This window comes from Carcharodon carcharias, chromosome 20 (assembly GCF_017639515.1).
Source record: "Carcharodon carcharias isolate sCarCar2 chromosome 20, sCarCar2.pri, whole genome shotgun sequence".
In the NCBI taxonomy this organism is placed as follows: Eukaryota; Metazoa; Chordata; class Chondrichthyes; order Lamniformes; family Lamnidae; genus Carcharodon; species Carcharodon carcharias.
In genome coordinates, this window is record NC_054486.1 from 68,705,687 (window position 1) to 68,722,671 (window position 16,985).

At 44.9% G+C, this 16,985-nt stretch overlaps 1 protein-coding gene across 1 annotated transcript in view; it reads left to right on the plus strand.

Annotated features, from left to right (window-relative positions):
• LOC121292504 (neuroblast differentiation-associated protein AHNAK-like) overlaps positions 1-16,985 on the plus strand; it is an 87,022-nt gene that overhangs the window by 31,060 nt on the left and 38,977 nt on the right. Inside the window, exon 2 of the mRNA XM_041214544.1 lies at positions 16,648-16,700. The gene's annotated coding sequence lies outside the window, so the exon portion shown is untranslated. The remainder of the gene's footprint in view (positions 1-16,647; positions 16,701-16,985) is intronic.

Here is a 16,985-nt window from a genome sequence, read left to right on the forward strand (position 1 = left end):
CTCTGTGGCTATCTTCAAACTGCCTCTGGCGACAGTGGGCCCAACTCCATCCTGCCCCCACCCTCCCCAGGATGAAAACATGGTGAGTGAGGGCCCTTATAAAGGAGACAGGCCTGCTGGGTTGTGAAGTATCTTCCTGCCTCCTTCACAACAATCCGGCCCAAAATTGTTTCTTCTTGGTCCAGTGTTCAGCCAATTGAACACCCAAGTCTAGATTTACCATGTATGAAATCAGTAGCTGAGTATGTGGTTTACTTGGAACATGCACCAGGAAGGTGTTGGCTAAGGGCTTGTTTCCAATTGGGCTTGAGCCTTATTTCCATGAAAGCAGTGAACTGTGGACACCAGCCAAGCTTTCCAATGCAGCTCTGCAGTTGCGGCCTTTGCAAAGTAAGGCTGGCACAGTGTTGAAGCAGCCTACTTTCCTGTGAGAGAGTGGTGCCGAATGCTATGCGTATGTGTATTAAGTAGGGGAGGGAGTGGTAGTGGGCGGTGGTGGGGAGTGGGGAGGAGCAAAAATCCCGCCCCCATATTGTTGTGGAACCAGAAGTTGGGAGCAGGGTCCGAAGCCAGGTGTTGGCTCATGGTTAACATCTTCAGAGAGACTAATGCCTGTTCAGGTGAGTGGTCAAGACACTCGAATCAACAATTACAACCTGTATTTATAATGCACATTGGATGCAATAAAACTCTTACCAATGCAAAGTTTATAAGTTTGTTATGTTTTAAGAACCTATTTAATTTAAGGTAAAATGTAAAATGGAGTAGTGAAGAGGGTCATGCGACATGCTCTGAATTCTGCTTCACGGCGGTAGTTTAGTTGCTATGGAGACAGTGAGGCTCAGATTAACTTACTGGGAAGAAAGTGCAAGATGTTCACACCTGCGGACAATTGCAAGGGCTAATGCGATGATTCCGGGTAGACCGTTAGGCCTGAACCTTTGCTCTCGGGTCGGGAGGGCAGAGTTGCGACATTTCCCAGCTTTTTATTTCTTTTTTAATTTATTCATGGGATGTGGGAGTCGTTGGCTAGGCCAGCATTTATTACCCATCCCTAATTGTTCTTGAGAAGGTGATGGTGAGCTGCCTTCTTGAACCGCTGCAGTCCATGTGGTGTAGGTATACTCACAGCGCTGTTAGGGAGGGAGTACCAAGATTTTGAAGGAACGGTGATATATCTCTAAGTCAGGATGGTGAGTGGCTTGGAGGGGAACTTGTAATTGGTGGTGTTCCCATGTGTCTGCTACTCTTGTCCTTCTAGAAGGGAGCGGTCATGGGTTTGGAAGGTGCTGTCTAAAGAAGCCTGATGAGTTCCTGCAGTGCATCTTGTAGATGATACACACTGCTGCTACTATGCGTCGGTGGTGGAGGGAGTGAATGTTTGTGGATGGGGTGCCAATTAAGTGGGCTGCTTTGTCCTGGATGGTGCCAAGTTTTTTGAGTGTTGTTGGACCTGCACTCATCCAGACAAGTGGAGAGTATTCCATCACACTCCTGACTTGTGCCTTGTAGCTGCTAGACAGCTTTGGGGAGGCACGAGGTGAGTTACACGCTGCAGGATTCCTAGCCTCTGACCTGCTCTTATAGCCACAGTATTTATATGCCTAGACCAATTCAGTTTCTGGTCAATGGTAATCCCTAGGATGTTGATGTTGGGGTATTCAGCGATGGTAATGCCATTGAATGTCAAGGGATGATGGTTAGATTCTCTCTTGTTGGAGATGGACATTGCCTGGTATGTGTGTGGCGCAAATGTTACTTGCCACTTGTCAGTCTAAGCCTGGATATTGTCCTGGTCTTGCTGTATTTGGACTTGGACTGATTCAGTATCTGAGGAGACGCGAATAGTGTTGAACATTGTGCAATCATCTCGAACATCCCCACTTCTGACCTTATGATGGAAGGAAGGTCATTGATGAAGCAACTGAAGATAGCTAGGCCTAGGACACTACCCTGAAGAACTCCTGCAGTAATGCCCTGGAACTGAGATGATTCACCTCCAACAACCACAATCATCTTCCTTTAGGCTAGGTGTGACTCCAACCAACAGAGAGTTTTCCCCTGATTCCCATTGTATCCAGTTTTGCTAGGACTCCTTGATGTCACACTTTGTCAAATTCTGCCTTGATGTAAAGAGCAATCACTCTCACCTCACCTCTGGAGTTAAGACCATAAGACGTAGGAACAGAAGTAGCCATTTGGCCCTTCGCGTCTGCTCCGCCATTCACTGATATCATGGCTGATTAGATAATCCTCAACTTCAATTTCCTGCCTTTTCCCCATAACCCTTGATTCCTTTACTGATTAAAAATCTGTCTATCTCCGTCTTGAATATACTTAACGACCCAGCCTCCACAGCCCTCTGTGGTAAAGAATTCCACAGATTCACTACCCTCTGAGAGAAGAAGATCCTCCTCATCTCTGTCTTAAATAGGTGACCCCTCACTCTGAGATTATGCCCTCTGGTCCTAGACTCTCCCACAAGGGGAAACAACCTCTTAGCATCTATCTGTCAAGACCCCTAAGAATCTTATATGTTTCAATAAGGTCGCCTCCCATTCTTCTCAACTCCAATAAGTACAGGCCCAACCTACTCAACCTCTCCTCATAAGAAAATCATCCCTTACCCAGGATCAACTTAGTGAACCTACTCTGGACTGCCTTCGATGCCAGTATCCCTTTCCTGAGATAAGGGGGCCAAAACTGTTCACAGTATTGTAAGTGCGATCTAACTTGTGCCTTATATAGTTTTAGCAAGACTTCCCTATTTTTATACTGAATTTGTTTTGAAATAAAAGCCAACATTCCATTTCCCTTACCTATTACATACTGAGCTTGTATGCTAGCTTTTTGTGATTCATGCACAAGGACACTCAAATCCCTCTGTGCTGCAGCCTTCTGCAGTCGTTCTCCATTTAAATAATATTCAGCTCCTCTATTCTTCCTGCCATAGCGTATAACCTCACATTTTCCCACATTATATTCCATCTGCCAAGTTTTTGCCTACTCAATTAACCTGTCTATATCCCTCTGTAGATTCTTTTTGTCATCTTCACCACTTGCCTTCCCACCTATTTTTGTGTCATCCACAAACTTGACGATAGTAGATTCACTTCCCTCATCTAAGTCATTAATATATATTATTTATAATTGTGGCTCCAGCACTGATCTCTGTGGCACTCCGCTAGTTACAGGTTGACCTCTGAAAATGGCCCCCTTATCCCAACTCTCTGTCTTCTATTAGTTAGCCAATCTTCTAACCATGCTAATGTACTACCCCCAACACCATGGGCTCTTATCTTATTAAGTAGGCTTATGTATTATACCTTATTGAATGCCTTTTGGAAATCCAAATATATTACTGGTTCCTCTATATCTATCCTACTTGTTACCTCCTCAAAGAATTCTAATAAATTTGTCAGGCATGATTTCCCCTTCATGAAGCCATGCTGACTCTGCTTGATTATATTATGCATTTCTAAATACTCTGCTATTACATCCTTCACAATAAGCTCTAACATTTTCCCTATGACAGATGTTAAGCTAACTGGCCTATAGTTACCTATTTTTTGTCTCTCTCTGTCCCTTTTTGAATTGGCAGTTTGCCAATCCGATTGCTGCCAAGCACTCCTGTCAAGGGCAAAATTCTGTTGCTTGATTATTTAGTAATTTTGGAATGCTATTAGTGTCTTCGACCATGAAGAATGATGCAAAGTATTTATTGAACTCCTCTGCCATTTCCTGGTTCCCCATTATTATTTCCCCAGCCTCATTCTTTAGGGGGCCTATATTCGTTTTGGCCTCTCTTCCTTTTTATATATTTAAAGAAGCTCTTACTGTCCATTTTTATATTATTTGCTAGTTTACCCTCAAAGTTTATTTTCTCCCTCTTTATTACTTTTTTGGTCCTCTTTTGTTGGTTCAACTCTTTTGTCCCTGTTTGAACCAAGGCTGTGATGAGGTCAGGAGCTGAGTGGCCCTGGCAGAATCCCAACTGAGCATCAGTGAGCAGGTTATTGCTAAGCAAGTGCTGCTTAATGGCCCTATTGATGACCCCTCCTATTACTTTACCTACGATCGAGAGTAGGCTGATGGGGCAGTAATTGGCTGGATTGGATTTGTCCTGGTTTTTGTGCACAGGATATACCTGGGCAATTTTCCACATTACTGGTAGATGCCAGTCCTGTAGCTGTACAGGAACAGCTTGGTTAGGGGTGTGGCAAACCCAACTTGGGACAAAGTGGCCCAGAAGGTGGGGTGGTGGGGTTTGCTGTGAATCAGGCAGGGCGATCCTGGAACAAGTGTGAAGGCTGCCAGGTGCAGAGGTGGGCTGGACGGAAGGATTACCTCAGTGCACCAACACTTTGTCAAAGATTTTTTAAGAAGCATGAAAACAAAGATCAGCCCTCACCCCACACATTCCTTCAATCCCCACTCACTCCCCATGCCCCATCTATGCCAACCCATGCCACACCTGCCCTTTACCCACCCTACCTTGGCACCTCATACCATCCATGTCAACCTCTGTACCTCTACACACCACTATAACCCCTTATACTCTCCATGCCAACCCATATGCCTCTACCCACCCAATAACACCTCATACCCTCATGCCCCACTACCCAACACCATAACTCCTCAAACACTCCTTCCTAACTTAGTTCTCACTCATGCCAATTCATGGTCCCCACCAACCACCCTTTGCCCTTACAACTACCATGCCAGCTCGCCTGCTATCCACTATGGGCAGACCTTAGGTGCCATGCTGAGATTAAATAAAATAATGTTCTAAGTGTCTATTGCAGACTTTATTTTTTTTAAATCATTCATAAAAACTCATTCACTACACTTACATTCCTTCAACTATAACTTATAAGAACAAACATTTAATTCAAGTGCTTAATCCCTTATAAAAAAAACCAAGAATTTGAATTCATGGCATTCAGAGAGTCAAAGCTGCTTGGAGTTGTCAATCAAACTGTGAAATGGAAGGCACTGCACTGTGATAATTGAAAATTGGGAAATCAGTCATGCAGCACAAATCCAGTAATGATAACCCTCAGGCTTGTGATAACAGACAGAATGAAATAGCACTCTACAGAGTTTTTCCCAAAGATTTAAAGGGCAGAAGTTTTAAGTGTTTTGGCAGCTTGACAGTTGCTTATAACAGTTTTTAAAACTTTTGACAGTTCCTCTTGATGGCTCTCTTGATGATTCCAATGAGTTTATGCACTTTTTACACACATTCATGTCCATTTTTAACAATCCCAAAGAACATCTTACCTCTTCCAAAGGGAAGTTTACTTCTCCCAAAGGGCACCTGACCTCCCTTAAAGGTGTCCCGGGACCATATCCAAAAGGGTACTCTACCTTTTCAAAAGGACACCCTACCTCTCCAAAGAACTCCACCCAGTTTAGACTTGCTCCTACCAGGTCTAAACTGCACATATTGGGCAGGATTTTATGCCTCTCAGGTGGGCATGGGCCCGAACTGATCAGGCCTAAAATCGTGCGAGATGACGTCGGGCGAGTGTCCTAACATCATCCCACATATGAGCAATCTTCAGGTTGGTGGGCGCGTGCAGGTCACCCGACATCAATTAAAAGGCCACTTAACGCCATTAAAAAGGCAATTGATCCCGATTTTACATTGCCCAGGTCATTTCCACTCATCGCACAGGTAAAAGGGGCAAGCAGGCAGCCTACTTCTTGCAAAACCTCATCCAATGCAGGATAAAAAAGGTCAGCAGCATTGTCGTTGTGTGTAGTGAGGAGTTTAGGAGATAGTTTGCTACTGGTTGCTTATTTGAACTTAACAGCTTCATCTCTGTTCTGAGCTTCATTCTTAGCATTTCCAGACTTCATTTCAGGACTCATTAGTGTCTTCAAGGCCCCTGGAGAATTTTGGCTGTGTGGACCCTTCTAGGTATCAGACAGCCTTCTGAAACCCTGGTTGTGGGGATTGTGCTGTCAGCTGGTGGCACCTCCTCCTCTGAGGAAGAGAGGGGCAGAAGGGAGAGGAGGCCAGGTGTCCCAACACAGCTTCCAGTGGAGTGACCTGTGAGAGGAGAGGTACAGCCCCAAGGGGCGCAGGGCCCGTAGGTAGTCCAAGACATAAAGGGCCGTAGAAGTCGGCACTATTCTGCTGCCAGGGTTTACAGGCAGCAAAGCAGCTACCTCAACATGTCCAAGGTGCAATGCTGCAGGAGGATCCGTCTCTCCAGGGAGACTGTGACCTCCATTTGTCAGATGATTGGGCCTGAGATCACCTCCAACTGTGTGGGTGGACGTCCCATGCCAGTGGCTCTGAAGGTCATAGTGGCCCTCAACTTCTATGCCTCCAGCTGTTTCCAGGGGTCAGTGGGGGATTTTTGTAGAGTGTCCCAATCAGGTGTCCACAGTTGCGACAAGGTGGTGACAGAAGCTCTGTTCAGGTGGGTAACGACATTTATTCACTTCTGTACGGACGAGGCCAGCCAGGCTGAACAAGCCAGAGGGTTTGCAATGATTGCTGGGTTCCCCCGCATCCAGGGTGCAATTGACCGCACACATGTGGCCATCAAGGTGCCAGTGGGTCAGCCGGGTGCCTTCATCAACAGGAAAGACTTCCACTCGATTAAGATCCACATAGTTTGTGAACACAAGATGCAGATTTTGCAAGTCTGTGCACGGTACCCCGACACCTTCCAGGACACTTATATCCTGAGACACTCATAGGTGCCAAGGCAATTCAGTGCTCCAGCCCAACTGGATGGATGGCTGCTGGGTGACAAGGGGACAAGGTGGCTTATGACGCCTCTCCACCATCCAAGAACAGAGGCAGAGCAGCGTTTTAATTAGAGTCATGCCTCCACCAGGCCGGTGATAGAGAGAGGACCATAGGTCTTCTGAAGATGTGCTTCCAGTGCCTGGACCATTCATGGGGAGCACTACAATACCTCCCAGAGCGGGTGTCACTGATGGTGGTCGCATGCTGTGCTCTCCACAATCCAGCACTGGCAAGGGGAGACTCACTGGAGGAAGAGGAGCTTGAGGCAGCTCCACAAGCCACAGAAGATGAATCCAACAGTGAGTCAGAAGAGGAGCGATCAGGAGAACACTGAGGGCATGGCATTTATATAATTTTGACACTCAAGACAAACGAATAATACCATATCTGGCGTTAATGCCCACACCAGTAAACATATAAATAAAACATAGCAGAACAGAAGATCATCTATGAACAGTCCCTCTTGTGCTCATAGTGCCTTAAACTTAGGCTTATGAGTGTTGCATCTTGGTGCCCAGCCCACGCCCACCTTCACTGGCAGCAGCATTGGAGACAGTCTGCTGACTCTGCTGTTTTGTTGGCCTTGATGACCTCGGAGGTCGTCCTCTGGCCTGTTATGCCTGTGCTGGCCCTGCCTGGGAGGGAGCAGCCATTGAAACAATTGGCACTTCCCCAATCATCGCAGCCTAATGAGATCCCATTGTCACTGGCAGAGGGGCATAGGAGCTGCCGCCATCATTCAGAGTACCCTGAGGAGAGCCCGCAGAGATGACAAGCAGGTCGTGTGCCAAGCACAGTTGCTCTGGACCTCTCTGCTTGCCATTGATGGACGGGCACCTAGCTGGGACACTAGGTGCCTCATCCATCTCCCACACTAGCACTGACCACCTGAGCTCATTGCCTGTGTGAGGGCTTGCAGGTCTTAGTGCAACTCCAGGAACCCCTGATTTTGTCCCTGGAGCTGCCTCTCCATGAGAGTCTCCACTCTCTCAATGGAAGAGGCAGTGCACTCGGACTTAAAGGGTCACTGCAGTGCTCATGCTTTGCATCGACTCCTCCACAACAGAGACCATGGCACGTTTACCCTCATGGGTCTCCACCAGGTCCTCCCACACATCCTTCTGGACATCCAGCATCTGCTGCCTAATGGACGTCCCCAGAGTCTGAGCATCATCCTGGTTCCCAGCAGCCCTCTGGCTGCCAGACCCTGGGCACTCTCTGCCTCCGCCTGCTCCTCAAGCGAGTGTGAAGCGCCCTCACCGCTGTGCACTGACATTCTAGCCAATGACCTAATGCCCACCAAGGTGCTGGTATCTGCGCTGGTGCCTGGTTCAGTGAGCGGGTGTGATGCAGGTGCATCTGAAGTCTGGCGGTCCCCTGGCATCAAGGGTGGCTTTTTGGTGCAAGCTGGTGCATCTAAGGGAGAACAACAGCATGTCATTATTTTAAGTCATCACACTGTCACTGTGCATACCAGGTGCCCTGGAGAGACCATTGGAGATCTGCATCATGATGCCATCGTCTTTCAGTGATCAATGGGGACTCCAGCTTTGAGGCTCCCATTAATGATGAAACTACACAAGAATGTTTGCAAAATCCGATACTCTCACCTCTGTGCACTGCACTCATACTTCGTCAGAGATTCCTGCTTCTCCACAACCACCTGACTGAGGTGGTGGCGGCACTCCAGCTCCTTTGCATCCATTTTAAACTTCATCATGATTAGGAGATTTGGGGGGCCTCCGCCTGTCCTTGATCTCTCTTTGTTGTTATGGCTCCTCTTCTCCTGAAACAACAGAGGAGCATTGATTAGTCCACTCTCTACCTGCAGCACCATTGCAGCCTGGCCAATCCCACCTGAGGACCACCTTGCAGGGCACATCTGATTTGTGGCCCTTGAGCCGCAAGGCACTCAGGCCAAGCAGCCAGGGCTCACCCCCTTGGCCAGCTCCGATGTCATTGACAGTTGGCACCTCAGCTCCACAGGGGGATGGCCAGCCCTTAACACTTCTCCACACTGATCCATGCCAACACGATATTCACCCTTCCTGAGCACAGCAGGTCATTGAACCTTTTGCCGCACTGCACCCATGTGCGCCTCACAATGTCATGGCTGCTGACCTCGGCTGCCACCTCCTCCAAAGCTTTTTTGGTCTGATGCGGTGGCCTCCTCCTGCCATCCCTGGGCATGAGGGTGTCCCACCTGACACCCACTTCCTCCACGAGGACTGCAAGGCCCTAGTCCAAAAAATGGAGGGGGGCCGAGTGCCCACCCAATTTGCCCTCCCTCCTGATGTCTCCAGCCGCTGTTGAGGCCATTGCTCCAGTCTCCAGGCCGCAAAAAGATTCTCCACTGGCAGCCTCTGCTGTTTTTAAACCCCCCCGCTGGGTCATCATTGGACCCGACGTTTGACAGGTCCTCACCCCCGCCCAGCCCTTCCCGACCATTGGGAAGATGCGTTTCACTCTGGCTGGGCCTTACTTGGCGTGGTTGTGGGCCGATTGCAGTCAGGGGCCTGTTTCCCAACCGCACCCAGTCCCGACGATTGTGCGCCCTTGATGAGGGAAAAATTCAGGTCATTATGTTTCACACACCTTGCTCACCAAAATCAGACATGAGCGGGGGCAGCTGCTGATTTATATGGACAGCTGCCTCCATGAAATGCGCATGTGTGAAACACAACAGGGCCCCATTCCTGCCCCTGAAAAATGGTAGGTGCCATCTTTGCGACAATCCAGTGCTTAGTCTCCAAGTTTCAAAGGGAGGCGTTAGGTTTTGTAAACAGTTATACTTTAAACTGTCTATTAATTCCAGGATAGAACGGAATTGGGGGTTTAGAAGATAACTAATTATCATTTTTACCTGGATACAAGGCCCATATGATTCATACTGCCATAGAGATGGGCTTTGAGAGGGGAAGAGTCCATTGTACAATTGGGTTACAGGGTTTTTCTTAAGATATATCTGAACCTCACGTATAGGTCAGTCTGCAAGAATTTGAGAGAGAGAGACAGAGAGAGAGAGAGCAGGGAAAGAGAGTCTGTATTGTTCATCATACAGATGCTGGGTGAGATGTCACATTTGCATTCAAGAGACCAAATCCATGAGGGTGTAAACAGGCTTAGAAGACTTGCCTTGCTTCGACAGGAGGGAAGGATCCCCAGAATAACCCTTACTGTGAAGGTTAGTTTGGGGATTAAAGTTATCTGGCTGGAAAAGGGAAAAGGAAGCAAGCAATTGGCAGCTGAGAATAGCTTTGGGCTAGTTCCTGGAGAATGAAGTGTAGATAGAGTGAAGTATAATCTTTGAGGTGGATATTTGGCAATTTAAAAGTTAAAGAGGGATTCTTTTCTGTAGTTTAGGGTGTTCGTTGCCTACTGAATAGTGTTCAGATAATGCCACTTTTAGTTTGTTTATTACAGTCTTAAAACTTGAAACCTTGTCATGTGATCCAGACAGTCACTGGAAATTCAAATATATTGTTGAAGCTATCATTTTCTATGGAAATCATAACAAAATATACCAAAGTACTTCACAGGAGCGTTATTAAATAAAATTTGACACTGAGCCACATGAGCAGATATTAGGGCAACTTGATCAATGAAGGTGGTGGACAAAAGAAAGGAAGAGAGTTGGAGATGGTTAGGGATGCTCCTCTGTCCTTTCAGGAAGAACTTATGGCCTTGGCAGCTGAAGGCATAGACAATGATGGCGTGATTAAAATCGAGAATGTTCCAGTGGCCAGAATTAGGGCATTTTGATAGTTTGGAGGATTGTAGGGCTGGAAATGTTTACAACCATGGGTAAATCCATGGAGGGATTTGAAAATGAGGATGAGAATTTTAAAATTGAAGCATTGCTTAACTGGGAGCTAATATAGGTCAGTGAGCATAGTGGCGTGGGTGAATAGGAGTGGCATGAGTTATGACATGGGCAGAAAGGTTTTTGGATAACCTCAAGTATATTGAAGGTAGAAATGGGAGGCCAGACAAGAGCGGTTGGAATACTTAAGTCTATAAATCCTGAGATAGATGAGCATTTCAGTAGCAGATGAACCGATACACTGTTGGAGTTGGGTAATATTACAGAGGTGGAAGGAAGTGATCTTCGTGTTGGCAGAGATGTGATTGGAAGCTCATATAAGGGCCAGACATGACACTAAGTTTGCAAACAATATGGTTCAACTTCAGGTTCTTGCAAGGGTGAGGGATGGACTCAATGATAATCAAATAGAATTTTTTTTTTACAGATACAGAAGACAAAGGTTTGGTTTTGTCAATATTTAGTTGGAGGAAATTTATGCTCATCCACTACTGGGTGTTGGACCAGCAGTATGTTGCAAATATCTAGTTCAAAAGTCAGATGTTTTAGAATATAACTTTTAGTTTTAGGAATTAAAATGTAGGATAAATGGAAAAGCCTGGTTAAGAAATTGATAAACATTACATAAAGACAGATCAAACAAGCCTTGGTTTCCTTAACCTGTGTTTATCTTACAAGCTCAGAGTTGATAGTGAAAAAAAAAATTGAAAAATGAATGATCTATTTCTAAGCTTGTAATGAAGCCAGAGGGTTTAGAGAAACATTTGGAAAACTCCATCAGAGATATAAATTTTTCATATGGGTTAAAAAATCAGAGCTATGTTGAAGGTAAAATAATTCATTCGCATTTCTGTTTGAGACCATCCCAAATCATGCCATGTTGTCATAGAGATGGGCTATGGGGGTAGAAGGTTCCTTTGTTTATGTTATCTGGGCATTTGCTCAGAAAGTGGGCAGTTGCAGTTTTGCTTTGCTGTAGACTTATGGAGCCAACAGGAAATGATTGTTAGGCAGGTTGCATCTTTAAGCAGAGAAAATACGAACTTTATCATTCACATATGGAATGCGGGTGGGGCTCAAGCTCAGTTTGGATTTTGTGAGGTGGAAGGTTTGCCTAACTTGTAGCTAGTGGAAGAAATCTACAGCAGTCCTTCTGACAGTGGGAAGTCAGTAGAGTTAGCTTGGAAAGCTGTAAGAAGGTAGTCGGGTATCGAGCGGCAACCAGAACAAGGAGCTGAGGCATCCAGTCATGAAGTGTTAAACAAAATTTGGGGGTCACTTAGCCAAAAAGCTAATGAAAGGATCTCCATAAAATATCACCTTGAGAATAGCTAGAACACTTAGGTGAATTAAAATGGATTTCGGAGGGCTCTGGCATACCTAGTGGGCTGATGCCTAAAATAGTGAATGAACCTTCAAGATTGTTGTAATATATAAGGGAATTCTTGGGGTGGGGCACGGGGGGAAGTAAAAAGTGGAACTAAGTTCATAGCATAAATAATTATGAACTGTAGTGTTAATTTAATAGGGCTTGCTTTGTTTAATTCTTCTTATTTGCAATAAAGTTTGTTTTTCTTTATAAGTGTGAAATGTTGTATCGTAGTTCTGTCAGTTGATTGCTGGATGTTTGGATTTCTCTTTAAATGTTAACGGTCCCGAACAGGATTGTAATTAATGTGACAATTTAGAAACAGGGGAGGAGTCAAGAGAAGTTGGTGGTGAGGCACAGCTGGATGTTGTCAGCATACTTGTGAAACTATCGTGTGATTTTGGATGATGTCACCAAAGGTCATCATGTAGATGAGAAACAGGAGAAGGCCCTGGATAGATCTTTAGGTGACAGCAGAGGTTATAGTGTGAGAGTAGGAAAATAAGCCATTGCAGGTAATTCTCTGACATTGAATCGGCCTGGAGGTTATGAGGGGCCATGGTGCTGGGTGGGGGTGAGGAAGTGTGAGGGGTGAACATTAGAGGGTCTAACAAGGTCTAAAATTACTGGAACAAAGTGTCAGAGAATTCAGGTGGACCTTCTAACCAGCCTGCCCAGGCACTCACAAACCCCCATGGCTGCTTATGCTCTGCTTCTGAAGTCAATGGGCCCGGCTCTATCCCACCCCAGCTTGAGGTGGAAAGCATGGTGGAAAGATTCAATGTTATTTGTGTTCATTGACATTTCTGAGCAGATGGTTTGGGGTTGCTAGGACTGTAGTCTAAGAAACATTCGTTTGGAGTTAATGGTGGGATCTATAGGTTATGCATTTATGAGCTGTTTTTGGAATTAGTGGTGAAGGATTTAAAGTTGACTGGTGGAAAACAGAATTCTTGTACTAACTGGAAGTCCTAAGTTCATTGGATCAAACCAAGACCAATCATACAATTATACAAACTTACAAAAATGATGGACAGAGAAACACCACTGGCCCATCAAGTCTGCCCATACCTCATAAAGCACCTTAGCATAATGATCCCCAATGTCTCCAACCCACAGGCAGTCATGTAATCACCTGGGAGATATGGAGCCCTAGGTTAATTCGAAGAGAAAATATATGAAAAATTCCTCAGACCCCCGAAGGTTGTGAAAATAAGTCCCAGGAGATTGCTCTTCTTCTTTTTCCTCTTAGGCAGTCCTGCAGGATTGAGGATGACTTGCTTCCACTCCAGTTCAATGGGTTCTGAGATGGCTGATAAATTCAACACACGATCTGCAGTCTCTGCCACTTACAGGGCAGGTGGTGCTTGAAGGGTTGGGTTAGATGAGTTGTTTACAGTTTGTGCTCTCCCTCCAATGCCTCAGCTTTGCTTCTGCATGATCCCAACAAAGTCTCTCAATGTATTCGGTGCCTTCCCAAATGAGCCTTCTCCATCTTGGTCGGTCACAATCCAGGGTCCACCATGAGTCAGCGGGTAAGTTTGACCTCTTCAGGTACGCTTTGAGGATATCCCTGAGGTTATGTTTTCCTCCTGGAAGCCTCCTGCCACGAACGAGTTCTGAGTAGAGTAGTTGCTTCAGCAATCTGGTGTCAGACATACAAACAACATGTCCCACCCAGCGGAGCTGGTTTTGAGTGATAAGCATCTCGGTGCTGGGCAAGTTGGCTTGGGAGAGGACGCTGCTGTTGGACCGCCTTTCTTGCCACCGGATTTGGAGGATCTTGGAGGATCTTAATCCTGGAGACTACAGAGAGTGGAAGACATATCGTCCAGTATCCCACCTACCCTTCGTATGCTGTGATAGCCACAGCTAAAAACTCACCCAACACTTTACAGAAAGCCTGAGTGAATTAGTACTGATTGTACAAGCCAACAACTCAGACCAAAACTCCTGATATCCAATCAAGTTCTATGTTTACATAATCTGTATGCATGTCCCTAGTTCTCTCGAAATTATCTAACTCAAATAGTCTATCCATATGGACATTTTAATCCCTTCATTGTTTTAAACACCTCACTCAAAACCTTCTAAAGTCTATGGCTGGGATTTTCTGGCCCCAGTGCGATGGATGCAATGAGCCATTCAAAAGCCCATTCACTTCGGCGGCACTGGAAGATCCCACCAGCGGGAGGGGCTGGAAAATTTTGGTACTGGTAAATGATCAAGCTTTCCAAGCCATTCATAGTAACTAAGGGCCTTTCAGCTAGGTATCAACTTAATGCCTTCCTTTGAACTTTTTCCAGGGCCTCTATATCATCTACCAGCCAAAACTGGACACATTATTCTAGTTGACACATTACCCAAGGTTTTGTCAGTATAGTGCAGTACTGAGTGCTGCACTGTTAGAGGTGTCGCCTTTTGGGTAAGAGGTTAAACTGAAGCCCCATTTTACCTCTCAGGCGAGCATAAGAGATCCCAGTTCGACTTGTAGAATAGTAAGAGTGTTTTCCCTGGTGTCCTGACGAATATTTATTCCTCAACCATCATCACTAAAGTAGGATATCAGATCACTACCTCATTGCTATTTGTGGGACTTTATGGTACCGTCGTTTTTTCTACACTATTACAGTGACTACATTTCAAATTGGCTGTAAAGTGCTTTGTAATATCCACAAATCATGAAAAATACTATAGAAGTGCAAGTTCTTCCTTTTTTCCTATGCACTGAACAACACTGATATCCTGGATTGCCACAGTTACCTGGTCTGCAAACTTCCAATTCTTAGCCCTACTAATGGCCCATTATTTGCCTCTTAAAGACCAGACAAAGGTACCACACTTACAATTCAATTTGAAACTGACAGATGGTGAAAACACAAGAGTAGATTTTCATGAGCCCAATTTCATTGGGTGAGTGGTTGGTGGTATGCACCCAAGGGATTTGGTCTGTAGCCCTACCATATTTCATGACCAAACCTCAATTCGATATGCTCGGCAAGTTTTGAGCACTCTGTTAATCAGAGTATAATGTATACGGACTCGAAATGTTAACTCTGTCTTCCTCTCCACAGATCTGCTGAGTTTTTCCAGCTATTTTTTAGTTTCAGATTTCCAGCATCCACAGTATTTTGCTTTTATCTTAGTCTATAATGTATTCCCCTTTTTCTCACAGTTTTAGAATACAGTCTGTTACAGTTCAAAGTGTAGGTTTTTTTGAAAGGTTGTTGTGAAGTAGTTATGGAGAAATGTGTTTGCTAAAAGAACTATTCTCACAGGTTATAAAATGTAGCCAATTTGAAAAGTTAGAAGCTACTTAGAACATACAATAGTAAATCAACTTTTACGAACTTCACAATAAAATTTATTTTGATGGGTGCTTTAATAGAGGCAATTGGCTCACTTACAAAGACATTATAACAAAAATAATGCTTTGTTGATACCTATTACACTTTTGCATGGTATGTGCTTTGAAAAGCCCTTTAGTTCACACAATCCTAAATCACACTGATTAAGATTCATCTCATGGGCTGAATTTTTCTGTCGGCAAGAAGGGGGCGGGGCCCACTCGCTGACGCGAAAATGACGCGGGATGACATCAGGTGGAACCCCCGGCGTCATCCTGCCCCATTTAAATCTTCAGAAAGGAGGGGGCACAGCGCGATCAGCTGTCCACCCGCCGACCTGTCAATGGCCAATTGAGGCCGTTGACAGGATAATTAAAACAATTAAAGGACCTGCTTGTCCAACTTAAGGCTGGTGGCCAGGCCAGGAGCCCGGTGGGCTTCTGAAAAAACATGAAACCTCATCCACTGGCAGGATGAGGTTTCATGTCGGTTTTTAAAAAGTTTATTAAAGTTTTTGTGCAATTTATTAACATGTCCCATCTTGTGTGACATTGTCACATGAGAGGGACATGTTAATGATGTTTTTATTTTTCGAATTTTAAAGTTTGAAAACCTTCCAGCGATCTCCCTGAGGCAGCACTTAGCCTCAGGGAGATGTGCGCTCTTTTGCATGCATGCACGAAAGAGCGCACTCTCGTATTTGGGGAATCCTCCCCCTGCCCGCACAGGAAGTGCATAGCGTTTCCCGGCGGATGTCACACTGGGCGGGCCTTAATTGGCCCCCCCATGTGATATAGCGGCGGGGCCCACTTCTCCGGTGGGGATCAGCTCCCCGCCCGCCGGAGATTGGGTCAAGCCCGCCCGCCCGACAGGCAAAAAATTCATCCCCATGTTACTGTAGGTCGTTGTGCCAAAACAAACTGTTTATACTGTTGAAACAAGGTACATCTTTACCTCAGAGAAAAATGTAACTCTTCTCCACAGATAATGCATGTATATGTTATTTTAAGATTACCCTTAAGTTAAGTGTTTTGTTCTGAGGTTGAAAAATAGCTACCATTGTAACAATCAGAAATAACTCCAGCAATCATACACTTTGGGAGATGTTTTACTGTTTGATGGTATGAACAGATTGTACCTCATTGTTCTAAATATGATATAACTTATTCTTGCCTGGTAGATTTATTGTCTACGAATCAGTGACCATATTAGAACAGGACATAATTAACAGCTTGCATGGAACATCAGAACCTATGTAACCAAAACTCTGATGTCTTTGTGCGGTGTTTGTTCTATGTTATACAAATATTAAATACTATTTATTTTAATGCCTTTGTAGGTTCGGTCCAGTGTTTAAAAGAGGCTGAGGCAGACCTTGGGGAGCGGGATTCTGTAAGTAGTACATTTTTTAATGCACTTTGGGTCAAATATGTTGCTTTTACTGGATCTCAGTGTAGTACATTGGATTTTTAAAGTAGTTTTAAAAATGAAACTTAGGATTTATTAAATGCATTATTGTGGAATTTTATTTTAAAATTTAAAACCAAAAATTAAAGAAACCCTTTTAATTTGATTGTATTGCATTCATTGAAACAATATAGATTTACACATTTGCTCTGTTGTGTTAGTTTCAACCTTTAATTTGTTAAATGTTTAATGTTTTCCCAAAAATGCCTA